This window comes from Xyrauchen texanus, unplaced genomic scaffold (genome assembly GCF_025860055.1).
Source record: "Xyrauchen texanus isolate HMW12.3.18 unplaced genomic scaffold, RBS_HiC_50CHRs HiC_scaffold_79, whole genome shotgun sequence".
NCBI classification, from domain to species: domain Eukaryota; kingdom Metazoa; phylum Chordata; class Actinopteri; order Cypriniformes; family Catostomidae; genus Xyrauchen; species Xyrauchen texanus.
The window spans coordinates 1-27,513 of record NW_026266786.1 but is presented as its reverse complement, the minus strand read 5'-3'; the positions used below and the strand labels follow the sequence as shown (position 1 = coordinate 27,513).

Sequence of the window (27,513 nt, the reverse complement as noted above, 5' to 3'; positions counted from 1 at the left end):
ATGGCGTGGAAATGGTATCACTTTGAAAATATTTTTTTGGGGCGTGGCCTGTAGCGCCACCTATGGTCGAATGTGGGCCATTCTTGGTTTGTGGGTTCCTGTTGGCCTGTAGTATCAATGTACAAAATTAGAAAATATTTGACCAGAAAATGGGAATTTTGGAGTGGCCTGTAGCGCCCCCTAGGGGCGAATGTGGGCCATTCTTGGTTTGTGGGTTCCTTTTGGCCTGTAGAATCAATGTACCAAATTAGAAAATGTTTGACCAGAAAATGGGACTTTTGGGAATTACCTGTAGCGCCCCCTAATGGCGAATGTTGGCCATTCTTGGTTTGTGGGTTCCTGTTGGCCTGTAGTACCATTGTACCAAATTAGAACATTTTAGACCAGAAAATGGGAATTTCGGCATGGCCTGTAGCGCCCCCTAGGGGTGAATGTTGGCCATTCTTGGTTTGTGGGTTCCTGTTGGCCTGTAGTATCAATGTACCAAATTAGAACATTTTTGACCAGAAAACGGGAATTTTGGCGTGGCCTTTAGCGCCCCCTAGTGGCGAATGTCGGCCATTCTTGGTTTGTGGGTTCCTGTTGGCCTGTAGTACCATTGTACCAAATTAGAACATTTTAGACCAGAAAATGGGAATTTCGGCATGGCCTGTAGCGCCCCCTAGGGGCGAATGTTGGCCATTCTTTGCGCAGTACTTCAGAGTGATGTCATCTTGAAGCATGTTAGGTTTGAAAAACCATCAGTCAAAATTACATTTGATTTATTGACACGTATATATTGTTAAAATTTGGACATTTACATAAACACGCCCCTTTCAGCCATTTTGTATCGTATTCATTTTTCCTAAGTAACGTTTTCAAAGACTGTCCATTCTACACATGTGTACCAAATTTCAAGTCAATTGGAGCTACGGTTCAGGAGAAGAAGAGTTTTGTAGGTTTTCGCAAATTTTCAACGTACGGGAAAATCCATCATGGCGGAAGTTATGGGTTCTTGAGGCTTTTTTGTTCCCCATGAGAAATGAGGCATGTACACCAAGTTTCAGAAGATTTGGACAAATGGCGTGGAAATGGTATCACTTTGAATTTTGTTTTTTTGGGCGTGGCCTGTAGCGCCACCTATGGGCGAATGTTGACCATTCTTGGTTTGGGGGTACCCGTTGGCATGGACTATCAATGTGCCAATTTAGAAAACTTTTGACCAGTGACTTTTTGAGCTATTGGGGCTCAAGGAGAAGAATAATAATAATAATAATAATAATAAATATAGCTGCAAGCAGCAATGCGGATTCCTCCTCAAAATGGCAAATCATTTCAAATTGATCAGTAGAGGGTTGGGGTTAAACCCTCTCAATGGATGAATCCAAAAAACATGTATTTCTGTCTGAATCCTAAACGAAACATTTTCAATGTACAGGAAAATCCATACCGGACCTTATGGATCCTTGAGGCTTTTTTGTTCCCAATGAGAAATGAGGCATGTACACCAAGTTTCAGAAGAATTGGACAAATGGCGTGGAAATGGTATCACTTTGAAAATATTTTTTTGGGGCGTGGCCTGTAGCGCCACCTATGGTCGAATGTGGGCCATTCTTGGTTTGTGGGTTCCTGTTGGCCTGTAGTATCAATGTACAAAATTAGAAAATATTTGACCAGAAAATGGGAATTTTGGAGTGGCCTGTAGCGCCCCCTAGGGGCGAATGTGGGCCATTCTTGGTTTGTGGGTTCCTGTTGGCCTATAGAATCAATGTACCAAATTAGAAAATGTTTGACCAGAAAATGGGAATTTTGGAGTGGCCTGTAGCGCCCCCTAGGGGCGAATGTTGGCCATTCTTGGTTTGTGGGTTCCTGTTGGCATGTAGTATCAATGTACCAAATTAGAACATTTTTGACCAGAAAACGGGAATTTTGGCGTGGCCTTTAGCGCCCCCTAGTGGCGAATGTCGGCCATTCTTGGTTTGTGGGTTCCTGTTGGCCTGTAGTACCATTGTACCAAATTAGAACATTTTAGACCAGAAAATGGGAATTTCGGCATGGCCTGTAGCGCCCCTAGGGGCGAATGTTGGCCATTCTTTGCGCAGTACTTCAGAGTGATGTCATCTTGAAGCATGTTAGGTTTGAAAAACCATCAGTCAAAATTACATTTGATTTATTGACACGTATATATTGTTAAAATTTGGACATTTACATAAACACGCCCCTTTCAGCCATTTTGTATCGTATTCATTTTTCCTAAGTAACGTTTTCAAGGATGTCCATTCTACACATGTGTACCAAATTTCAAGTCAATTGGAGCTACGGTTCAGGAGAAGAAGAGTTTTGTAGGTTTTCGCAAATTTTCAACGTACGGGAAAATCCATCATGGCGGAAGTTATGGGTTCTTGAGGCTTTTTTGTTCCCCATGAGGAATGAGGCATGTACACCAAATTTCAGAAGATTTGGACAAATGGCGTGGAAATTGTATCACTTTGAATTTTGTTTTTTTGGGCGTGGCCTGTAGCGCCACCTATGGGCGAATGTGGGCCATTCTTGGTTTGGGGGTACCCGTTGGCATGGAGTATCAATGTGCCAATTTAGAAAATTTTTGACCAGTGACTTTTTGAGCTATTGGGGCTCAAGGAGAATAATAATAATAATAATAATAATAAATATAGCTGCAAGCAGCAATGCGGATTCCTCCTCAAAATGGCAAATCATTTCAAATTGATCAGTAGAGGGTTGGGGTTAAACCCTCTCAATGGATGAATCCAAAAAACATGTATTTCTGTCTGAATCCTAAACGAAACATTTTCAGTCTACAGGAAAATCCATACCAGACCTTATGGATCCTTGAGGCGTTTTTGTTCCCAATGAGAAATGAGGCATGTACACCAAGTTTCAGAAGAATTGGTTAAATGGCGTGGAAATGGTATCACTTTGAAAATATTTTTTGGGGCGTGGCCTGTAGCGTCCCCTATGGGCAAATGTGGGCCATTCTTGGTTTGTGGGTTCCTGTTGGCCTGTAGTATCAATGTACAAAATTAGAAAATATTTGACCAGAAAATGGGACTTTTGGGAATTACCTGTAGCGCCCCCTAGGGGTGAATGTTGGCCATTCTTGGTTTGAGGGTTCCTGTTGACCTGTAGTATCAATGTACCAAATTAGAACATTTTTGACCATAAAATGGGAATTTCGGCGTGGCCTCTAGTGCCCCCTAGGGGCGAATGTTGGCCATTCTTTGTTTGTGGGTTCCTGTTGGCCAGTAGTATCAATGTACCATATTAGAAAATTTTTGACCAGAAAACGAAATTTTGGGAGTGGCCTGTAGCGCCCCCTAATGGCGAATGTGGGCCATACTTGGTTTGTGGGTTCCTGTTGGCCTGTAGTATCAATGTACCAAATTATAACTTTTTTGACCAGAAAATGGGAATTTCGGCTTGGCCTCTAGCGCCACCTAGTGGTGAATGTCGGTCATTCTTGGTTTGTGGATTCCTTTTGGCCTGTACTATTAATGTACCAAATTAGAACATTTTTGACCAGAAAATGGGAATTTCGGCATGGCCTGTAGTGCCCCCTAGGGGCGAATGTTGGCCATTCTTGGTTTGAGGGTTCCTGTTGACCTGCAGTATCAATGTACCAAATTAGAACGTTTTTGACCAGAAAACGAAATTTTGGAGTAGCCTGTAGCGCCCCCTAAGGGCGAATGTGGGCCACACTTGGTATGTGGGTTCCTGTTGGCCTGTAGTATCAAAGTACCAAATTAGAAAATTTTTGACCAGAAAATGGGAATTTTGGCTTGTCCTGTAGTGCCCCCTAGTGGCGAATGTCGGTCATTCTTGGTTTGTGGATTCCTGTTGGCCTGTACTATTCTTGTACCGAATTAGAACATTTTTGACCAGAAAATGGGAATTTTGGCTTGTCCTGTAGTGCCCCCTAGTGGCGTATGTCGGTCATTCTTGGTTTGTGGATTCCTGTTGGCCTGTACTATTAATTTACCAAATTAGAACATTTTTGACCAGAAAATGGGAATTTTGGCATGGCCATTCTTTGCACAGTACTTCAGAGTGATGTCATCTTTAAGCATGTTAGGTTTGAAAAACCATCAGTCAAAATTACATTTGATTTATTGACACGTATATATTGTTAAAATTTGGACATTTACATAAACACGCCCCTTTCAGCCATTTTGTATCGTATTCATTTTTCCTAAGTAACGTTTTCAAGGATGTCCATTCTACACATGTGTACCAAATTTCAAGTCAATTGGAGCTACGGTTCAGGAGAAGAAGAGTTTTGTAGGTTTTCGCAAATTTTCAACGTACGGGAAAATCCATCATGGCGGAAGTTATGGGTTCTTGAGGCTTTTTTGTTCCCCATGAGGAATGAGGCATGTACACCAAATTTCAGAAGATTTGGACAAATGGCGTGGAAATTGTATCACTTTGAATTTTGTTTTTTTGGGCGTGGCCTGTAGCGCCACCTATGGGCGAATGTGGGCCATTCTTGGTTTGGGGGTACCCGTTGGCATGGAGTATCAATGTGCCAATTTAGAAAATTTTTGACCAGTGACTTTTTGAGCTATTGGGGCTCAAGGAGAAGAATAATAATAATAATAATAATAAATATAGCTGCAAGCAGCAATGCGGATTCCTCCTCAAAATGGCAAATCATTTCAAATTGATCAGTAGAGGGTTGGGGTTAAACCCTCTCAATGGATGAATCCAAAAAACATGTATTTCTGTCTGAATCCTAAACGAAACATTTTCAGTGTACAGGAAAATCCATACCAGACCTTATGGATCCTTGAGGCGTTTTTGTTCCCAATGAGAAATGAGGCATGTACACCAAGTTTCAGAAGAATTGGTTAAATGGCGTGGAAATGGTATCACTTTGAAAATATTTTTTGGGGCGTGGCCTGTAGCGCCACCTATGGGCAAATGTGGGCCATTCTTGGTTTGTGGGTTCCTGTTGGCCTGTAGTATCAATGTACAAAATTAGAAAATATTTGACCAGAAAATGGGAATTTTGGAGTGGCCTGTAGCGCCCCCTAGGGGCGAATGTGGGCCATTCTTGGTTTGTGGGTTCCTGTCGGCCTGTAGAATCAATGTACCAAATTAGAAAATGTTTGACCAGAAAATGGGATTTTGGATACCTGTAGCGCCCTAATGGCGAATGTGGCCATTCTTGGTTTGTGGGTTCCTGTTGGCCTGTAGTACCATTGTACCAAATTAGAACATTTTTGACCAGAAAATGGGAATTTCGGCATGGCCTGTAGCGCCCCCTAGGGGTGAATGTTGGCCATTCTTGGTTTGTGGGTTCCTGTTGGCCTGTAGTATCAATGTACCAAATTAGAACATTTTTGACCAGAAAACGGGAATTTTGGCGTGGCCTTTAGCGCCCCTAGTGGCGAATGTCGGCCATTCTTGGTTTGTGGGTTCCTGTTGGCCTGTAGTACCATTGTACCAAATTAGAACATTTTAGACCAGAAAATGGGAATTTCGGCATGGCCTGTAGCGCCCCTAGGGGCGAATGTTGGCCATTCTTTGCGCAGTACTTCAGAGTGATGTCATCTTGAAGCATGTTAGGTTTGAAAAACCATCAGTCAAAATTACATTTGATTTATTGACACGTATATATTGTTAAAATTTGGACATTTACATAAACACGCCCCTTTCAGCCATTTTGTATCGTATTCATTTTTCCTAAGTAACGTTTTCAAGGATGTCCATTCTACACATGTGTACCAAATTTCAAGTCAATTGGAGCTACGGTTCAGGAGAAGAAGAGTTTTGTAGGTTTTCGCAAATTTTCAACGTACGGGAAAATCCATCATGGCGGAAGTTATGGGTTCTTGAGGCTTTTTTGTTCCCCATGAGGAATGAGGCATGTACACCAAATTTCAGAAGATTTGGACAAATGGCGTGGAAATTGTATCACTTTGAATTTTGTTTTTTTGGGCGTGGCCTGTAGCGCCACCTATGGGCGAATGTGGGCCATTCTTGGTTTGGGGGTACCCGTTGGCATGGAGTATCAATGTGCCAATTTAGAAAATTTTTGACCAGTGACTTTTTGAGCTATTGGGGCTCAAGGAGAAGAATAATAATAATAATAATAAATATAGCTGCAAGCAGCAATGCGGATTCCTCCTCAAAATGGCAAATCATTTAAAATTGATCAGTAGATGGTTGGGGATAAACCCTCCCAATTAAGGAATTCAAAAAACATGTCTTTGTCTGAATCCTAAACGAAACATTTTCAATGTACAGGAAAATCCATACCGGACCTTATGGATCCTTGAGGCTTTTTTGTTCCCAATGAGAAATGAGGCATGTACACCAAGTTTCAGAAGAATTGGACAAATGGCGTGGAAATGGTATCACTTTGAAAATATTTTTTGGGGCGTGGCCTGTAGCACCACCTATGGTCGAATGTGGGCCATTCTTGGTTTGTGGGTTCCTGTTGGCCTGTAGTATCAATGTACAAAATTAGAAAATATTTGACCAGAAAATGGGAATTTTGGAGTGGCCTGTAGCGCCCCCTAGGGGCGAATGTGGGCCATTCTTGGTTTGTGGGTTCCTTTTGGCCTGTAGAATCAATGTACCAAATTAGAAAATGTTTGACCAGAAAATGGGACTTTTGGGAATTACCTGTAGCGCCCCCTAATGGCGAATGTTGGCCATTCTTGGTTTGTGGGTTCCTGTTGGCCTGTAGTACCATTGTACCAAATTAGAACATTTTAGACCAGAAAATGGGAATTTCGGCATGGCCTGTAGCGCCCCCTAGGGGTGAATGTTGGCCATTCTTGGTTTGTGGGTTCCTGTTGGCCTGTAGTATCAATGTACCAAATTAGAACATTTTTGACCAGAAAACGGGAATTTTGGCGTGGCCTTTAGCGCCCCCTAGTGGCGAATGTCGGCCATTCTTGGTTTGTGGGTTCCTGTTGGCCTGTAGTACCATTGTACCAAATTAGAACATTTTAGACCAGAAAATGGGAATTTCGGCATGGCCTGTAGCGCCCCCTAGGGGCGAATGTTGGCCATTCTTTGCGCAGTACTTCAGAGTGATGTCATCTTGAAGCATGTTAGGTTTGAAAAACCATCAGTCAAAATTACATTTGATTTATTGACACGTATATATTGTTAAAATTTGGACATTTACATAAACACGCCCCTTTCAGCCATTTTGTATCGTATTCATTTTTCCTAAGTAACGTTTTCAAAGACTTCAATTCTACACATGTGTACCAAATTTCAAGTCAATTGGAGCTACGGTTCAGGAGAAGAAGAGTTTTGTAGGTTTTCGCAAATTTTCAACGTACGGAAAAATCCATCATGGCGGAAGTTATGGGTTCTTGAGGCTTTTTTGTTCCCCATGAGAAATGAGGCATGTACACCAAGTTTCAGAAGATTTGGACAAATGGCGTGGAAATGGTATCACTTTGAAAATATTTTTTTTGGGCGTGGCCTGTAGCGCCACCTATGGGCGAATGTTGACCATTCTTGGTTTGGGGGTACCCGTTGGCATGGAGTATCAATGTGCCAATTTAGAAAACTTTTGACCAGTGACTTTTTGAGCTATTTGGGCTCAAGGAGAAGAAGTAATAATAATAATAATAAATATAGCTGCAAGCAGCAATGCGGATTCCTCCTCAAAATGGCAAATCATTTCAAATTGATCAGTAGAGGGTTGGGGTTAAACCCTCTCAATGGATGAATCCAAAAAACATGTATTTCTGTCTGAATCCTAAACGAAACATTTTCAGTCTACAGGAAAATCCATCATACCTTATGGATCCTTGAGGCGTTTTTGTTCCCAATGAGAAATGAGGCATGTACACCAAGATTCAAAAGAATTGGTTAAATGGCGTGGAAATGGTATCACTTTGAAAATATTTTTTGGGGGCGTGGCCTGTAGCGCCTCCTATGGGCAAATGTGGGTCATTCTTGGTTTGTGGGTTCCTGTTGGCCTGTAGTATCAATGTACATAATTAGAAAATATTTGACCAGAAAATGGGACTTTTGGGAATTACCTGTAGCGCCCCCTAGGGGTGAATGTTGGCCATTCTTGGTTTGAGGGTTCCTGTTGACCTGTAGTATCAATGTACCAAATTAGAACATTTTTGACCATAAAATGGGAATTTCGGCGTGGCCTCTAGTGCCCCCTAGGGGCGAATGTTGGCCATTCTTTGTTTGTGGGTTCCTGTTGGCCAGTAGTATCAATGTACCATATTAGAAAATTTTTGACCAGAAAACGAAATTTTGGGAGTGGCCTGTAGCGCCCCCTAATGGCGAATGTGGGCCATACTTGGTTTGTGGGTTCCTGTTGGCCTGTAGTATCAATGTACCAAATTATAACTTTTTTGACCAGAAAATGGGAATTTCGGCTTGGCCTCTAGCGCCACCTAGTGGTGAATGTCGGTCATTCTTGGTTTGTGGATTCCTTTTGGCCTGTACTATTAATGTACCAAATTAGAACATTTTTGACCAGAAAATGGGAATTTCGGCATGGCCTGTAGTGCCCCCTAGGGGCGAATGTTGGCCATTCTTGGTTTGAGGGTTCCTGTTGACCTGCAGTATCAATGTACCAAATTAGAACGTTTTTGACCAGAAAACGAAATTTTGGAGTAGCCTGTAGCGCCCCCTAAGGGCGAATGTGGGCCACACTTGGTATGTGGGTTCCTGTTGGCCTGTAGTATCAAAGTACCAAATTAGAAAATTTTTGACCAGAAAATGGGAATTTTGGCTTGTCCTGTAGTGCCCCCTAGTGGCGAATGTCGGTCATTCTTGGTTTGTGGATTCCTGTTGGCCTGTACTATTCTTGTACCGAATTAGAACATTTTTGACCAGAAAATGGGAATTTTGGCTTGTCCTGTAGTGCCCCCTAGTGGCGTATGTCGGTCATTCTTGGTTTGTGGATTCCTGTTGGCCTGTACTATTAATTTACCAAATTAGAACATTTTTGACCAGAAAATGGGAATTTTGGCATGGCCATTCTTTGCACAGTACTTCAGAGTGATGTCATCTTTAAGCATGTTAGGTTTGAAAAACCATCAGTCAAAATTACATTTGATTTATTGACACGTATATATTGTTAAAATTTGGACATTTACATAAACACGCCCCTTTCAGCCATTTTGTATCGTATTCATTTTTCCTAAGTAACGTTTTCAAGGATGTCCATTCTACACATGTGTACCAAATTTCAAGTCAATTGGAGCTACGGTTCAGGAGAAGAAGAGTTTTGTAGGTTTTCGCAAATTTTCAACGTACGGGAAAATCCATCATGGCGGAAGTTATGGGTTCTTGAGGCTTTTTTGTTCCCCATGAGGAATGAGGCATGTACACCAAATTTCAGAAGATTTGGACAAATGGCGTGGAAATTGTATCACTTTGAATTTTGTTTTTTTGGGCGTGGCCTGTAGCGCCACCTATGGGCGAATGTGGGCCATTCTTGGTTTGGGGGTACCCGTTGGCATGGAGTATCAATGTGCCAATTTAGAAAATTTTTGACCAGTGACTTTTTGAGCTATTGGGGCTCAAGGAGAAGTAATAATAATAATAATAATAATAATAATAATAAATATAGCTGCAAGCAGCAATGCGGATTCCTCCTCAAAATGGCAAATCATTTCAAATTGATCAGTAGAGGGTTGGGGTTAAACCCTCTCAATGGATGAATCCAAAAAACATGTATTTCTGTCTGAATCCTAAACGAAACATTTTCAGTCTACAGGAAAATCCATCATACCTTATGGATCCTTGAGGCGTTTTTGTTCCCAATGAGAAATGAGGCATGTACACCAAGATTCAAAAGAATTGGTTAAATGGCGTGGAAATGGTATCACTTTGAAAATATTTTTTGGGGGCGTGGCCTGTAGCGCCTCCTATGGGCAAATGTGGGTCATTCTTGGTTTGTGGGTTCCTGTTGGCCTGTAGTATCAATGTACATAATTAGAAAATATTTGACCAGAAAATGGGACTTTTGGGAATTACCTGTAGCGCCCCCTAGGGGTGAATGTTGGCCATTCTTGGTTTGAGGGTTCCTGTTGACCTGTAGTATCAATGTACCAAATTAGAACATTTTTGACCATAAAATGGGAATTTCGGCGTGGCCTCTAGTGCCCCCTAGGGGCGAATGTTGGCCATTCTTTGTTTGTGGGTTCCTGTTGGCCAGTAGTATCAATGTACCATATTAGAAAATTTTTGACCAGAAAACGAAATTTTGGGAGTGGCCTGTAGCGCCCCCTAATGGCGAATGTGGGCCATACTTGGTTTGTGGGTTCCTGTTGGCCTGTAGTATCAATGTACCAAATTATAACTTTTTTGACCAGAAAATGGGAATTTCGGCTTGGCCTCTAGCGCCACCTAGTGGTGAATGTCGGTCATTCTTGGTTTGTGGATTCCTTTTGGCCTGTACTATTAATGTACCAAATTAGAACATTTTTGACCAGAAAATGGGAATTTCGGCATGGCCTGTAGTGCCCCCTAGGGGCGAATGTTGGCCATTCTTGGTTTGAGGGTTCCTGTTGACCTGCAGTATCAATGTACCAAATTAGAACGTTTTTGACCAGAAAACGAAATTTTGGAGTAGCCTGTAGCGCCCCCTAAGGGCGAATGTGGGCCACACTTGGTATGTGGGTTCCTGTTGGCCTGTAGTATCAAAGTACCAAATTAGAAAATTTTTGACCAGAAAATGGGAATTTTGGCTTGTCCTGTAGTGCCCCCTAGTGGCGAATGTCGGTCATTCTTGGTTTGTGGATTCCTGTTGGCCTGTACTATTCTTGTACCGAATTAGAACATTTTTGACCAGAAAATGGGAATTTTGGCTTGTCCTGTAGTGCCCCCTAGTGGCGTATGTCGGTCATTCTTGGTTTGTGGATTCCTGTTGGCCTGTACTATTAATTTACCAAATTAGAACATTTTTGACCAGAAAATGGGAATTTTGGCATGGCCATTCTTTGCACAGTACTTCAGAGTGATGTCATCTTTAAGCATGTTAGGTTTGAAAAACCATCAGTCAAAATTACATTTGATTTATTGACACGTATATATTGTTAAAATTTGGACATTTACATAAACACGCCCCTTTCAGCCATTTTGTATCGTATTCATTTTTCCTAAGTAACGTTTTCAAGGATGTCCATTCTACACATGTGTACCAAATTTCAAGTCAATTGGAGCTACGGTTCAGGAGAAGAAGAGTTTTGTAGGTTTTCGCAAATTTTCAACGTACGGGAAAATCCATCATGGCGGAAGTTATGGGTTCTTGAGGCTTTTTTGTTCCCCATGAGGAATGAGGCATGTACACCAAATTTCAGAAGATTTGGACAAATGGCGTGGAAATTGTATCACTTTGAATTTTGTTTTTTTGGGCGTGGCCTGTAGCGCCACCTATGGGCGAATGTGGGCCATTCTTGGTTTGGGGGTACCCGTTGGCATGGAGTATCAATGTGCCAATTTAGAAAATTTTTGACCAGTGACTTTTTGAGCTATTGGGGCTCAAGGAGAAGAATAATAATAATAATAATAATAAATATAGCTGCAAGCAGCAATGCGGATTCCTCCTCAAAATGGCAAATCATTTAAAATTGATCAGTAGATGGTTGGGGATAAACCCTCCCAATTGATGAATTCAAAAAACATGTACTTCTGTCTGAATCCTAAACGAAACATTTTCAATGTACAGGAAAATCCATACCGGACCTTATGGATCCTTGAGGCTTTTTTGTTCCCAATGAGAAATGAGGCATGTACACCAAGTTTCAGAAGAATTGGACAAATGGCGTGGAAATGGTATCACTTTGAAAATATTTTTTGGGGGCGTGGCCTGTAGCGCCACCTATGGTCGAATGTGGGCCATTCTTGGTTTGTGGGTTCCTGTTGGCCTGTAGTATCAATGTACATAATTAGAAAATATTTGACCAGAAAATGGGACTTTTGGGAATTACCTGTAGCGCCCCCTAGGGGTGAATGTTGGCCATTCTTGGTTTGAGGGTTCCTGTTGACCTGTAGTATCAATGTACCAAATTAGAACATTTTTGACCATAAAATGGGAATTTCGGCGTGGCCTCTAGTGCCCCCTAGGGGCGAATGTTGGCCATTCTTTGTTTGTGGGTTCCTGTTGGCCAGTAGTATCAATGTACCATATTAGAAAATTTTTGACCAGAAAACGAAATTTTGGGAGTGGCCTGTAGCGCCCCCTAATGGCGAATGTGGGCCATACTTGGTTTGTGGGTTCCTGTTGGCCTGTAGTATCAATGTACCAAATTATAACTTTTTTGACCAGAAAATGGGAATTTCGGCTTGGCCTCTAGCGCCACCTAGTGGTGAATGTCGGTCATTCTTGGTTTGTGGATTCCTTTTGGCCTGTACTATTAATGTACCAAATTAGAACATTTTTGACCAGAAAATGGGAATTTCGGCATGGCCTGTAGTGCCCCCTAGGGGCGAATGTTGGCCATTCTTGGTTTGAGGGTTCCTGTTGACCTGCAGTATCAATGTACCAAATTAGAACGTTTTTGACCAGAAAACGAAATTTTGGAGTAGCCTGTAGCGCCCCCTAAGGGCGAATGTGGGCCACACTTGGTATGTGGGTTCCTGTTGGCCTGTAGTATCAAAGTACCAAATTAGAAAATTTTTGACCAGAAAATGGGAATTTTGGCTTGTCCTGTAGTGCCCCCTAGTGGCGAATGTCGGTCATTCTTGGTTTGTGGATTCCTGTTGGCCTGTACTATTCTTGTACCGAATTAGAACATTTTTGACCAGAAAATGGGAATTTTGGCTTGTCCTGTAGTGCCCCCTAGTGGCGTATGTCGGTCATTCTTGGTTTGTGGATTCCTGTTGGCCTGTACTATTAATTTACCAAATTAGAACATTTTTGACCAGAAAATGGGAATTTTGGCATGGCCATTCTTTGCACAGTACTTCAGAGTGATGTCATCTTTAAGCATGTTAGGTTTGAAAAACCATCAGTCAAAATTACATTTGATTTATTGACACGTATATATTGTTAAAATTTGGACATTTACATAAACACGCCCCTTTCAGCCATTTTGTATCGTATTCATTTTTCCTAAGTAACGTTTTCAAGGATGTCCATTCTACACATGTGTACCAAATTTCAAGTCAATTGGAGCTACGGTTCAGGAGAAGAAGAGTTTTGTAGGTTTTCGCAAATTTTCAACGTACGGGAAAATCCATCATGGCGGAAGTTATGGGTTCTTGAGGCTTTTTTGTTCCCCATGAGGAATGAGGCATGTACACCAAATTTCAGAAGATTTGGACAAATGGCGTGGAAATTGTATCACTTTGAATTTTGTTTTTTTGGGCGTGGCCTGTAGCGCCACCTATGGGCGAATGTGGGCCATTCTTGGTTTGTGGGTTCCTGTTGGCCTGTAGTATCAATGTACAAAATTAGAAAATATTTGACCAGAAAATGGGAATTTTGGAGTGGCCTGTAGCGCCCCCTAGGGGCGAATGTGGGCCATTCTTGGTTTGTGGGTTCCTTTTGGCCTGTAGAATCAATGTACCAAATTAGAAAATGTTTGACCAGAAAATGGGACTTTTGGGAATTACCTGTAGCGCCCCCTAATGGCGAATGTTGGCCATTCTTGGTTTGTGGGTTCCTGTTGGCCTGTAGTACCATTGTACCAAATTAGAACATTTTAGACCAGAAAATGGGAATTTTGGCATGGCCTGTAGCGCCCCCTAGGGGTGAATGTTGGCCATTCTTGGTTTGTGGGTTCCTGTTGGCCTGTAGTATCAATGTACCAAATTAGAACATTTTTGACCAGAAAACGGGAATTTTGGCGTGGCCTTTAGCGCCCCCTAGTGGCGAATGTCGGCCATTCTTGGTTTGTGGGTTCCTGTTGGCCTGTAGTACCATTGTACCAAATTAGAACATTTTAGACCAGAAAATGGGAATTTCGGCATGGCCTGTAGCGCCCCTAGGGGCGAATGTTGGCCATTCTTTGCGCAGTACTTCAGAGTGATGTCATCTTGAAGCATGTTAGGTTTGAAAAACCATCAGTCAAAATTACATTTGATTTATTGACACGTATATATTGTTAAAATTTGGACATTTACATAAACACGCCCCTTTCAGCCATTTTGTATCGTATTCATTTTTCCTAAGTAACGTTTTCAAAGACTTCAATTCTACACATGTGTACCAAATTTCAAGTCAATTGGAGCTACGGTTCAGGAGAAGAAGAGTTTTGTAGGTTTTCGCAAATTTTCAACGTACGGAAAAATCCATCATGGCGGAAGTTATGGGTTCTTGAGGCTTTTTGTTCCCCATGAGAAATGAGGCATGTACACCAAGTTTCAGGAGATTTGGACAAATGGCGTGGAAATGGTATCACTTTGAAATATGTTTTTTTGGGCGTGGCCTGTAGCGCCACCTATGGGCGAATGTTGACCATTCTTGGTTTGGGGGTACCCGTTGGCATGGAGTATCAATGTGCCAATTTAGAAAATTTTTGACCAGTGACTTTTTGAGCTATTGGGGCTCAAGGAGAATAGTAATAATAATAATAATAATAATAATAATAAATATAGCTGCAAGCAGCAATGCGGATTCCTCCTCAAAATGGCAAATCATTTAAAATTGATCAGTAGATGGTTGGGGATAAACCCTCTCAATTGAGGAATTCAAAAAACATGTCTTTGTCTGAATCCTAAACGAAACATTTTCAATGTACAGGAAAATCCATACCAGACCTTATGGATCCTTGAGGCTTTTTTGTTCCCAATGAGAAATGAGGCATGTACACCAAGTTTCAGAAGAATTGGTTAAATGGCGTGGAAATGGTATCACTTTGAAAATATTTTTTGGGGCGTGGCCTGTAGCGCCACCTATGGTCGAATGTGGGTCATTCTTGGTTTGTGGGTTCCTGTTGGCCTGTAGTATCAATGTACAAAATTAGAAAATATTTGACCAGAAAATGGGAATTTTGGAGTGGCCTGTAGCGCCCCCTAGGGGCGAATGTTGGCCATTCTTGGTTTGTGGGTTCCTGTTGGCCTGTAGTATCAATGTACCAAATTAGAAAATGTTTGACCAGAAAATGGGACTTTTGGGAATTGGCCTGTAGCGCCCCCTAATGGCGAATGTTGGCCATTCTTGGTTTGTGGGTTCCTGTTGGCCTGTAGTACCATTGTACCAAATTAGAACATTTTAGACCAGAAAATGGGAATTTCGGCATGGCCTGTAGCGCCCCCTAGGGGTGAATGTTGGCCATTCTTGGTTTGTGGGTTCCTGTTGGCCTGTAGTATCAATGTACCAAATTAGAACATTTTTGACCAGAAAATGGGAATTTTGGCGTGGCCTTTAGTGCCCCCTAGTGGCGAATGTCGGCCATTCTTGGTTTGTGGGTTCCTGTTGGCCTGTAGTACCATTGTACCAAATTAGAACATTTTAGACCAGAAAATGGGAATTTCGGCATGGCCTGTAGCGCCCCCTAGGGGCGAATGTTGGCCATTCTTTGCACAGTACTTCAGAGTGATGTCATCTTGAAGCATGTTAGGTTTGAAAAACCATCAGTCAAAATTACATTTGATTTATTGACACGTATATATTGTTAAAATTTGGACATTTACATAAACACGCCCCTTTCAGCCATTTTGTATCGTATTCATTTTTCCTAAGTAACGTTTTCAAGGACTGTCCATTCTACACATGTGTACCAAATTTCAAGTCAATTGGAGCTACGGTTCAGGAGAAGAAGAGTTTTGTAGGTTTTCGCAAATTTTCAACGTACGGGAAAATCCATCATGGCGGAAGTTATGGGTTCTTGAGGCTTTTTTGTTCCCCATGAGGAATGAGGCATGTACACCAAATTTCAGAAGATTTGGACAAATGGCGTGGAAATGGTATCACTTTGAATTTTGTTTTTTTGGGCGTGGCCTGTAGCGCCACCTATGGGCGAATGTGGGCCATTCTTGGTTTGGGGGTACCCGTTGGCATGGAGTATCAATGTGCCAATTTAGAAAATTTTTGACCAGTGACTTTTTGAGCTATTGGGGCTCAAGGAGAAGAATAATAATAATAATAATAAATATAGCTGCAAGCAGCAATGCGGATTCCTCCTCAAAATGGCAAATCATTTAAAATTGATCAGTAGATGGTTGGGGATAAACCCTCCCAATTAAGGAATTCAAAAAAACATGTCTTCGTCTGATTCCTAAACAAAACATTTTCAATGTACAGGAAAATCCATACCGGACCTTATGGATCCTTGAGGCTTTTTGTTCCCAATGAGAAATGCGGCATGTACACCAAGTTTCAGAAGAATTGGACAAATGGGGTGGATATTATATCATTTTGAAAAAAAATTTTGGGGCGTGGCCTGTAGCGCCACCTATGGGCAAATGTTGGTCATTCTTGGTTTGTGGGTTCCTGTTGGCCTGTAGTATAAATGTACAAAATTAGAAAATATTTGACCAGAAAATGGGAATTTTGGAGTGGCCTGTAGCGCCCCCTAGGGGCGAATGTGGGCCTTTCTTGGTTTGTGGGTTCCTGTCGGCCTGTAGAATCAATACACCAAATTAGAAAATGTTTGACCAGAAAATGGGATTTTTTGGAATTACCTGTAGCGCCCCCTAATGGCGAATGTTGGCCATTCGTGGTTTGTGGGTTCCTGTTGGCATGTAGTATCAGTGTACCAAATTAGAACATTTTTGACCAGAAAATGGGAATTTTGGCATGGCCTGTAGCGCCCCCTAGGGGTGAATGTTGTCCATTCTTGGTTTGTGGGTTCCTGTCTGCCTGTAGTATCAATGTACCAAATTAAAAAAAAATTTGACCAGAAAACGGGAATTTTGGCGTGGCCTTTAGCGCCCCCTAGTGGCGAATGTCGGCCATTCTTGGTTTGTGGGTTCCTGTTGGCCTGTAGTACCATTGTACCAAATTAGAACATTTTAGACCAGAAAATGGGAATTTCGACATGGCCTGTAGCGCCCCCTAGGGGCGAATGTCGGCCATTCTTTGCGCAGTACTTCAGAGTGATGTCATCTTGAAGCATGTTAGGTTTGAAAAACCATCAGTCAAAATTACATTTGATTTATTGACAGGTATATATTGTTAAAATTTGGACATTTACATAAACACGCCCCTTTCAGACATTTTGTATCACATTCATTTTTCCTAAGTAATGTTTTCAAGGATGTCCATTCTACAAATGTGTACCAAATTTCAAGTCAATTGGAGCTACGGTTCAGGAGAAGAAGAGTATTTTTAGGTTTTCGCAAATTTTCAACGTACGGGAAAATCCATCATGGTGAAAGTTATGGGTCCTTAAGGCTTTTTTGTTCCCCATGAGGAATGAGGCATGTACACCAAGTTTCAGAAGATTTAGACAAATGGCGTGGAAATTGTATCACTTTGAATGAAAAATCACTTTGAAAATCTCTACTTTCACTTTCACTTCTCTCTTAAGATTTTTTTTCTGTTTTTTTTGTGTGATTTACATAAGCATATCACAAGCAATTTTATTTGAAAGACTATCTAGGCACATAATAACACTGTATAGCTGTGACTGTTTATAACTATTTCAAAATGTAGCCTACAAGCTCACACTTTAAATGGTCAGTGCTTTGATTTTTAAATCATTAAAATAGCAACAGATCCAGTGAAAAAAATGGAGTGATTGTGTTTACATGCCATTCAAAAACGTGGCATTTTACAAGGTAAGAGAGAAATAAAAAAAACTTAAAATAATACCATTTGTACTTCTCAATTACTTGGGAATGTCTATGTTCAGGACGAAGGCTAAATTGTTACTGTCTCTTTAAGAGGCTTTTATCGCATGATACGATACTTAAGGCACAGTTCAGTTTAATCTTTTGAGAACTGAGAAGTATCATTATTTTCGTTTTGTGCCATGCTTGTTGCATTTGTATTCATTGTGAGATGATAAAATACAGACTGCGTGAATGGTTGATTTTGTTCACTTGAATTTTGTGACGTGTTTCAGAAAAATAATCGCGAAGACAGAGACTGAGCACCCTGTTTATTTATTTTACAAAAGCACAAGGTTTTGTTGTTATTGTAAGTGTACACAAATAAAAGTACACATTTCATAGTTCGTAATGATGTCTTGCATGTTTCTGTATGGGCAAAAATGACGCAGTATTTTGTTTAAGTTGTTTCCGCTGTTTCGAGAGAAAAATATAGCAGGACGTCATCTGGAATAATGCCAGAATAAAATATAATTATTCCAGATTTCTTTCTCAACTGTTTGTTCACTTGAGACATAACAGACTCCTCAATATATCATGTATTTTGACACTCTGTTGTATGAAATTGTCCGTTCAGACGCAAGCAGCAGCGAAAGACATCGGAGTGCGTGAGTTAGACGCGACGCGGCTCGCTGTGTCACACAAACAGCTCGCAAACATGTATTTGAGTTGTTTTGACATTTGTTGAGTTGAATAGTGTAAAATCGCTTGAATGTTCAAACAGGCAAACATTGTATACAACCGACAAACCTTCATGATGATGCGAGCAAAAATGATCTCGCCTCGCGGTTTGCGTGTTGTCAGAGACAATTAAACAACATCATTCTCGGAAGTTTTGATACGTTAGGATTGATCAGCCCATCCCTACTTTCTTTAGACATATGTTTCATGTTTGTGTAAGTTTTTGTGACGTGTTTCAGAAAGATATTCGCTTAGACAAAGAGCACACGGTTTATTTTCTTTATTTTACAACAAATAAAAGTACAACTTTCATAGTTTGTGACGATGTATTAAATGTATCTGTATGTGCAAAAATAACGCAGTATTTTGTTTAAGCTGTTAACGCTGTTTCGAGAGAAAAATCTTAACAGGACACCACAGCGGCATCCGTGTTGTTCACAATAATTCATAATTAAATATATTGATACCCAATTTCTTTATCAACTGTTTGTTCACTTGATACATAACAGACACCCCAATATATCATGTATTTTGGTGTATGAAATTGTCCGTTCAAACGCATGAAGCTGTGAAAGCGAACTCTCATCGGCGTGCGAGCGTTAGTCGCGACGCGGCTCGCTCGCTGTGTCACACAAACTGCTCGAAAACATTTATTTGAGTTGTTTTGCCTTTGTTGAGTTGAATAGTGTAAAATCGCTTGAATGTTCAAGCAGGCAACCATTGTACACAACCAACAAACCTTCGTGAAGATGCGAGCAAAAATGATCTCGCCTCGAGGATTGCGTGTTGTCAGAGACAATTAAACAACATCATACTCGGAAGTTTTGATACGTTAACGCTGTCTCGATAGAGAAAAATCTAACAGGACATCACAGCGGCATCACTAGACCCCTTCAATAATTCATAATTCAATATATTGATACCCGATTTCTTTATCAACTGTTTGTTCACTTGAGATATAGCAGACACCCCAATATATCATGTATTTTGGTGTATGAAATTGTCCGTTGAAACGCAAGAAGGGAAAGCGAACTCTCATCGGCGTGCGAACGTTAGACGCGACGCGGCTCGCTCGCTGTGTCACACAAACTGCTCGAAAACATTTATTTGAGTTGTTTTGCCTTTGTTGAGTTGAATAGTGTAAAATCGCTTGAATGTTCAAACTGGAAAGCATTAAGACACACAATTGATTTGACATACCTCCGTGCAGACGCAAAATGTCTTCTGTAGTCTAAGTCTGGAGCTCCACCCACTAGGAGACCGAAATGCTTCATTAGAGAGATTGCTACAGAAGAGCTGCATGTGGTAGACAGAGTTACTCCAGTAGAGGGAGCCTCTTTGCTCAGCCAATGTAAGTGAATGGGATTTTACATGTGGACCATATTTGTCCAGTAGAGGGAGCACTTTTGCTCAGCCATTGTAAATCAATGGGATTTTAAAAATTTTTGATCATCTTTTGTGTGTACATTTACATAAACACGTCCATTTCAGCCATTTTGTATTGTATTCATTTTTGCTAAGTAACGTTTGGAAAGACATACATACTACACACGTGTGCCAAATTCCAAGTCAATTGGAGCTGAGGTTCAGGAGAAGAAGAGTTTTGTAGGTTTTCCAAAATTTTCACTGTACAGGAAAATCCATAATGGCAGAAGTATGGGTCCTTGAGGCTTTTTTGTTCCCCATGAGAAATGAGGCATGTTTACAAAGTTTCAGAAGATTTGGACAAATGGGGTGGAAATTATATCACTTTGAATTTTTGTTTTTTGGGCGTGGCCTGTAGCGCCACCTATGGGCGAATGTTGACCATTCTTGGTTTGGGGGTACCCGTTGGCATGGAGTATCAATGTGCCAATTTAGAAAATTTTTGACCAGTGACTTTTTGAGCTATTGGGGCTCAAGGAGAAGAAGAATAATAATAATAATAATAATAATAATAATAATAATAATAATAATAATAATAATAAAACCGACAAATACAATAGATTCCCTCCTTACGGAGGAATCTAAATATAGCTGCAAGCAGCAATGCGGATTCCTCCTCAAAATGGCAAATCATTTCAAATTGATCAGTAGAGGGTTGGGGTTAAACCCTCTCAATGGATGAATTCAAAAAAACATGTCTTTGTCTGAATCCTAAACGAAACATTTTCAATGTACAGGAAAATCCATACCGGACCTTATGGATCCTTGAGGCTTTTTTGTTCCCAATGAGAAATGAGGCATGTACACCAAGTTTCAGAAGAATTGGACAAATGGCGTGGAAATGGTATCACTTTGAAAATATTTTTTTGGGGCGTGGCCTGTAGCGCCACCTATGGTCGAATGTGGGCCATTCTTGGTTTGTGGGTTCCTGTTGGCCTGTAGTATCAATGTACAAAATTAGAAAATATTTGACCAGAAAATGGGAATTTTGGAGTGGCCTGTAGCGCCCCCTAGGGGCGAATGTGGGCCATTCTTGGTTTGTGGGTTCCTGTTGGCCTGTAGAATCAATGTACCAAATTAGAAAATGTTTGACCAGAAAATGGGACTTTTGGAATTACCTGTAGCGCCTAAGGCAATGTTGGCCATTCTGGTTTGGGTTCCTGTTGGCTGTAGTACCATGTACCAAATTAGACATTTTGACCAGAAATGGAATTTCGGCATGGCCTGTAGCGCCCTAGGGGTGAATGTTGGCCATTCTTGGTTTGTGGGTTCCTGTTGGCCTGTAGTATCAATGTACCAAATTAGAACATTTTTGACCAGAAAACGGGAATTTTGGCGTGGCCTTTAGCGCCCCCTAGTGGCGAATGTCGGCCATTCTTGGTTTGTGGGTTCCTGTTGGCCTGTAGTACCATTGTACCAAATTAGAACATTTTAGACCAGAAAATGGGAATTTCGGCATGGCCTGTAGCGCCCCCTAGGGGCGAATGTTGGCCATTCTTTGCGCAGTACTTCAGAGTGATGTCATCTTGAAGCATGTTAGGTTTGAAAAACCATCAGTCAAAATTACATTTGATTTATTGACACGTATATATTGTTAAAATTTGGACATTTACATAAACACGCCCCTTTCAGCCATTTTGTATCGTATTCATTTTTCCTAAGTAACGTTTTCAAGGATGTCCATTCTACACATGTGTACCAAATTTCAAGTCAATTGGAGCTACGGTTCAGGAGAAGAAGAGTTTTGTAGGTTTTCGCAAATTTTCAACGTACGGGAAAATCCATCATGGCGGAAGTTATGGGTTCTTGAGGCTTTTTTGTTCCCCATGAGGAATGAGGCATGTACACCAAATTTCAGAAGATTTGGACAAATGGCGTGGAAATTGTATCACTTTGAATTTTGTTTTTTTGGGCGTGGCCTGTAGCGCCACCTATGGGCGAATGTGGGCCATTCTTGGTTTGGGGGTACCCGTTGGCATGGAGTATCAATGTGCCAATTTAGAAAATTTTTGACCAGTGACTTTTTGAGCTATTGGGGCTCAAGGAGAAGAATAATAATAATAAATATAGCTGCAAGCAGCAATGCGGATTCCTCCTCAAAATGGCAAATCATTTAAAATTGATCAGTAGATGGTTGGGGATAAACCCTCCCAATTAAGGAATTCAAAAAAACATGTCTTTGTCTGAATCCTAAACGAAACATTTTCAATGTACAGGAAAATCCATACCGGACCTTATGGATCCTTGAGGCTTTTTTGTTCCCAATGAGAAATGAGGCATGTACACCAAGTTTCAGAAGAATTGGACAAATGGCGTGGAAATGGTATCACTTTGAAAATATTTTTTTGGGGCGTGGCCTGTAGCACCACCTATGGTCGAATGTGGGCCATTCTTGGTTTGTGGGTTCCTGTTGGCCTGTAGTATCAATGTACAAAATTAGAAAATATTTGACCAGAAAATGGGAATTTTGGAGTGGCCTGTAGCGCCCCCTAGGGGCGAATGTGGGCCATTCTTGGTTTGTGGGTTCCTTTTGGCCTGTAGAATCAATGTACCAAATTAGAAAATGTTTGACCAGAAAATGGGACTTTTGGGAATTACCTGTAGCGCCCCCTAATGGCGAATGTTGGCCATTCTTGGTTTGTGGGTTCCTGTTGGCCTGTAGTACCATTGTACCAAATTAGAACATTTTAGACCAGAAAATGGGAATTTCGGCATGGCCTGTAGCGCCCCCTAGGGGTGAATGTTGGCCATTCTTGGTTTGTGGGTTCCTGTTGGCCTGTAGTATCAATGTACCAAATTAGAACATTTTTGACCAGAAAACGGGAATTTTGGCGTGGCCTTTAGCGCCCCCTAGTGGCGAATGTCGGCCATTCTTGGTTTGTGGGTTCCTGTTGGCCTGTAGTACCATTGTACCAAATTAGAACATTTTAGACCAGAAAATGGGAATTTCGGCATGGCCTGTAGCGCCCCCTAGGGGCGAATGTTGGCCATTCTTTGCGCAGTACTTCAGAGTGATGTCATCTTGAAGCATGTTAGGTTTGAAAAACCATCAGTCAAAATTACATTTGATTTATTGACACGTATATATTGTTAAAATTTGGACATTTACATAAACACGCCCCTTTCAGCCATTTTGTATCGTATTCATTTTTCCTAAGTAACGTTTTCAAAGACTTCAATTCTACACATGTGTACCAAATTTCAAGTCAATTGGAGCTACGGTTCAGGAGAAGAGTTTTGTAGGTTTTCGCAAATTTTCAACGTACGGAAAAATCCATCATGGCGGAAGTTATGGGTTCTTGAGGCTTTTTTGTTCCCCATGAGAAATGAGGCATGTACACCAAGTTTCAGGAGATTTGGACAAATGGCGTGGAAATGGTATCACTTTGAAAATATTTTTTTTGGGCGTGGCCTGTAGCGCCACCTATGGGCGAATGTTGACCATTCTTGGTTTGGGGGTACCCGTTGGCATGGAGTATCAATGTGCCAATTTAGAAAACTTTTGACCAGTGACTTTTTGAGCTATTGGGGCTCAAGGAGAAGAAGAAGAATAATAATAATAATAATAATAATAATAATAATAATAATAATAATAAAACCATCAATTACAATAGATTCCCTCCTACGGAGGAATCTAATAATAATAATAATAATAAAACCATCAATTACAATAGATTCCCTCCTACGGAGGAATCTAATAATAATAAATATAGCTGCAAGCAGCAATGCGGATTCCTCCTCAAAATGGCAAATCATTTCAAATTGATCAGTAGAGGGTTGGGGTTAAACCCTCTCAATGGATGAATCCAAAAACCACGTATTTCTGTCTGAATCCTAAACGAAACATTTTCAGTGTACAGAAAAATCCATCAATACAGACCTTATGGATCCTTGAGGCTTTTTTGTTCCCAATGAGAAATGAGGCATGTACACCAAGTTTCAGAAGAATTCGTTAAATGGCGTGGAAATGGTATCACTTTGAAAATATTTTTTTGGGATGTGGCCTGTAGCGCCACCTATGGGCAAATGTGGGCCATTCTTGGTTTGTGGGTTCCTGTTGGCCTGTAGTATCAATGTACCAAATTAGAAAATATTTGACCAGAAAATGGGAATTTTGGAGTGGCCTGTAGTGCCCCCTAGGGGCGAATGTGGGCCATTCTTGGTTTGTGGGTTCCTGTCGGCCTATAGAATCAATGTACCAAATTAGAAAATGTTTGACCAGAAAATGGGAATTTTGGCGTGGCCTTTAGCGCCCCCTAAGGGCGAATGTGGGCCATACTTGGTTTGTGGGTTCCTGTTGGCCTGTAGTATCAATGTACCAAATTAGAACATTTTTGACCAGAAAATGGGAATTTCTGCGTGGCCTGTAGCGCCCCCTAAGGGCGAATGTTGGCCATTCTTTGCGCAGTATTTCAGAGTGATGTCATCTTGAAGCATGTTAGGTTTGAAAAACCATCAGTCAAAATTACATTTGATTTATTGACACGTATATATTGTTAAAATTTGGACATTTACATAAACACGCCCCTTTCAGCCATTTTGTATCGTATTCATTTTTCCTAAGTAACGTTTTCAAGGATGTCCATTCTACACATGTGTACCAAATTTCAAGTCAATTGGAGCTACGGTTCAGGAGAAGAAGAGTTTTGTAGGTTTTCGCAAATTTTCAACGTACGGGAAAATCCATCATGGCGGAAGTTATGGGTTCTTGAGGCTTTTTTGTTCCCCATGAGGAATGAGGCATGTACACCAAATTTCAGAAGATTTGGACAAATGGCGTGGAAATTGTATCACTTTGAATTTTGTTTTTTTGGGCGTGGCCTGTAGCGCCACCTATGGGCGAATGTGGGCCATTCTTGGTTTGGGGGTACCCGTTGGCATGGAGTATCAATGTGCCAATTTAGAAAATTTTTGACCAGTGACTTTTTGAGCTATTGGGGCTCAAGGAGAAGAAGAATAATAATAATAATAATAAATATAGCTGCAAGCAGCAATGCGGATTCCTCCTCAAAATGGCAAATCATTTAAAATTGATCAGTAGATGGTTGGGGATAAACCCTCCCAATTAAGGAATTCAAAAAAACATGTCTTTGTCTGAATCCTAAACGAAACATTTTCAATGTACAGGAAAATCCATACCAGACCTTATGGATCCTTGAGGCTTTTTTGTTCCCAATGAGAAATGAGGCATGTACACCAAGTTTCAGAAGAATTGGACAAATGGCGTGGAAATGGTATCACTTTGAAAATATTTTTTTGGGGCGTGGCCTGTAGCACCACCTATGGTCGAATGTGGGCCATTCTTGGTTTGTGGGTTCCTGTTGGCCTGTAGTATCAATGTACAAAATTAGAAAATATTTGACCAGAAAATGGGAATTTTGGAGTGGCCTGTAGCGCCCCCTAGGGGCGAATGTGGGCCATTCTTGGTTTGTGGGTTCCTTTTGGCCTGTAGAATCAATGTACCAAATTAGAAAATGTTTGACCAGAAAATGGGACTTTTGGGAATTACCTGTAGCGCCCCCTAATGGCGAATGTTGGCCATTCTTGGTTTGTGGGTTCCTGTTGGCCTGTAGTACCATTGTACCAAATTAGAACATTTTAGACCAGAAAATGGGAATTTCGGCATGGCCTGTAGCGCCCCCTAGGGGTGAATGTTGGCCATTCTTGGTTTGTGGGTTCCTGTTGGCCTGTAGTATCAATGTACCAAATTAGAACATTTTTGACCAGAAAACGGGAATTTTGGCGTGGCCTTTAGCGCCCCCTAGTGGCGAATGTCGGCCATTCTTGGTTTGTGGGTTCCTGTTGGCCTGTAGTACCATTGTACCAAATTAGAACATTTTAGACCAGAAAATGGGAATTTCGGCATGGCCTGTAGCGCCCCCTAGGGGCGAATGTTGGCCATTCTTTGCGCAGTACTTCAGAGTGATGTCATCTTGAAGCATGTTAGGTTTGAAAAACCATCAGTCAAAATTACATTTGATTTATTGACACGTATATATTGTTAAAATTTGGACATTTACATAAACACGCCCCTTTCAGCCATTTTGTATCGTATTCATTTTTCCTAAGTAACGTTTTCAAAGACTTCAATTCTACACATGTGTACCAAATTTCAAGTCAATTGGAGCTACGGTTCAGGAGAAGAAGAGTTTTGTAGGTTTTCGCAAATTTTCAACGTACGGAAAAATCCATCATGGCGGAAGTTATGGGTTCTTGAGGCTTTTTGTTCCCCATGAGAAATGAGGCATGTACACCAAGTTTCAGAAGATTTGGACAAATGGCGTGGAAATGGTATCACTTTGAATTTTGTTTTTTTGGGCGTGGCCTGTAGCGCCACCTATGGGCGAATGTTGACCATTCTTGGTTTGGGGGTACCCGTTGGCATGGACTATCAATGTGCCAATTTAGAAAACTTTTGACCAGTGACTTTTTGAGCTATTTGGGCTCAAGGAGAAGAATAATAATAATAATAATAAATATAGCTGCAAGCAGCAATGCGGATTCCTCCTCAAAATGGCAAATCATTTAAAATTGATCAGTAGATGGTTGGGGATAAACCCTCCCAATTAAGGAATTCAAAAAAACATGTCTTTGTCTGAATCCTAAACAAAACATTTTCAATGTACAGGAAAATCCATACCGGACCTTATGGATCCTTGAGGCTTTTTTGTTCCCAATGAGAAATGAGGCATGTACACCAAGTTTCAGAAGAATTGGACAAATGGCGTGGAAATGGTATCACTTTGAAAATATTTTTTTGGGGCGTGGCCTGTAGCGCCACCTATGGGCAAATGTGGGTCATTCTTGGTTTGTGGGTTCCTGTTGGCCTGTAGTATCAATGTACAAAATTAGAAAATATTTGACCAGAAAATGGGAATTTTGGAGTGGCCTGTAGCGCCCCCTAGGGGCGAATGTGGGCCATTCTTGGTTTGTGGGTTCCTGTTGGCCTGTAGAATCAATGTACCAAATTAGAAAATGTTTGACCAGAAAATGGGATTTTTGGAATTACCTGTAGCGCCCCTAATGGCGAATGTTGGCCATTCTTGGTTTGTGGGTTCCTGTTGGCATGTAGTATCAGTGTACCAAATTAGAACATTTTAGACCAGAAAATGGGAATTTCGGCATGGCCTGTAGCGCCCCCTAGGGGTGAATGTTGGCCATTCTTGGTTTGTGGGTTCCTGTTGGCCTGTAGTATCAATGTACCAAATTAGAATAATTTTGACCAGAAAACGGGAATTTTGGCGTGGCCTTTAGCGCCCCCTAGTGGCGAATGTCGGCCATTCTTGGTTTGTGGGTTCCTGTTGGCCTGTAGTACCATTGTACCAAATTAGAACATTTTAGACCAGAAAATGGGAATTTCGGCATGGCCTGTAGCGCCCCCTAGGGGCGAATGTTGGCCATTCTTTGCGCAGTACTTCAGAGTGATGTCATCTTGAAGCATGTTAGGTTTGAAAAACCATCAGTCAAAATTACATTTGATTTATTGACACGTATATATTGTTAAAATTTGGACATTTACATAAACACGCCCCTTTCAGCCATTTTGTATCGTATTCATTTTTCCTAAGTAACTTTTTCAAGGATGTCCATTCTACACATGTGTACCAAATTTCAAGTCAATTGTAGCTACGGTTCAGGAGAAGAAGAGTTTTGTAGGTTTTCGCAAATTTTCAACGTACGGAAAATCCATCA

General features: G+C 41.1%; 2 long non-coding RNA genes across 2 annotated transcripts in view; one reads left to right on the top strand and one right to left on the bottom strand.

Annotated features, from left to right (window-relative positions):
• Positions 1-17,134, bottom strand: part of LOC127642771 (uncharacterized) — a 57,404-nt gene extending 40,270 nt beyond the window's left edge. Inside the window, exon 1 of the long non-coding RNA XR_007970407.1 lies at positions 16,567-17,134. This is a non-coding gene — a long non-coding RNA (uncharacterized LOC127642771). The remainder of the gene's footprint in view (positions 1-16,566) is intronic.
• On the top strand, positions 626-23,212 carry LOC127642772 (uncharacterized). Its single transcript, XR_007970408.1, has 3 exons — positions 626-727; positions 13,992-14,201; positions 23,065-23,212. It is a non-coding gene; the product is annotated as an uncharacterized LOC127642772 (long non-coding RNA).
• Positions 23,213-27,513: the final 4,301 nt, after the last annotated feature.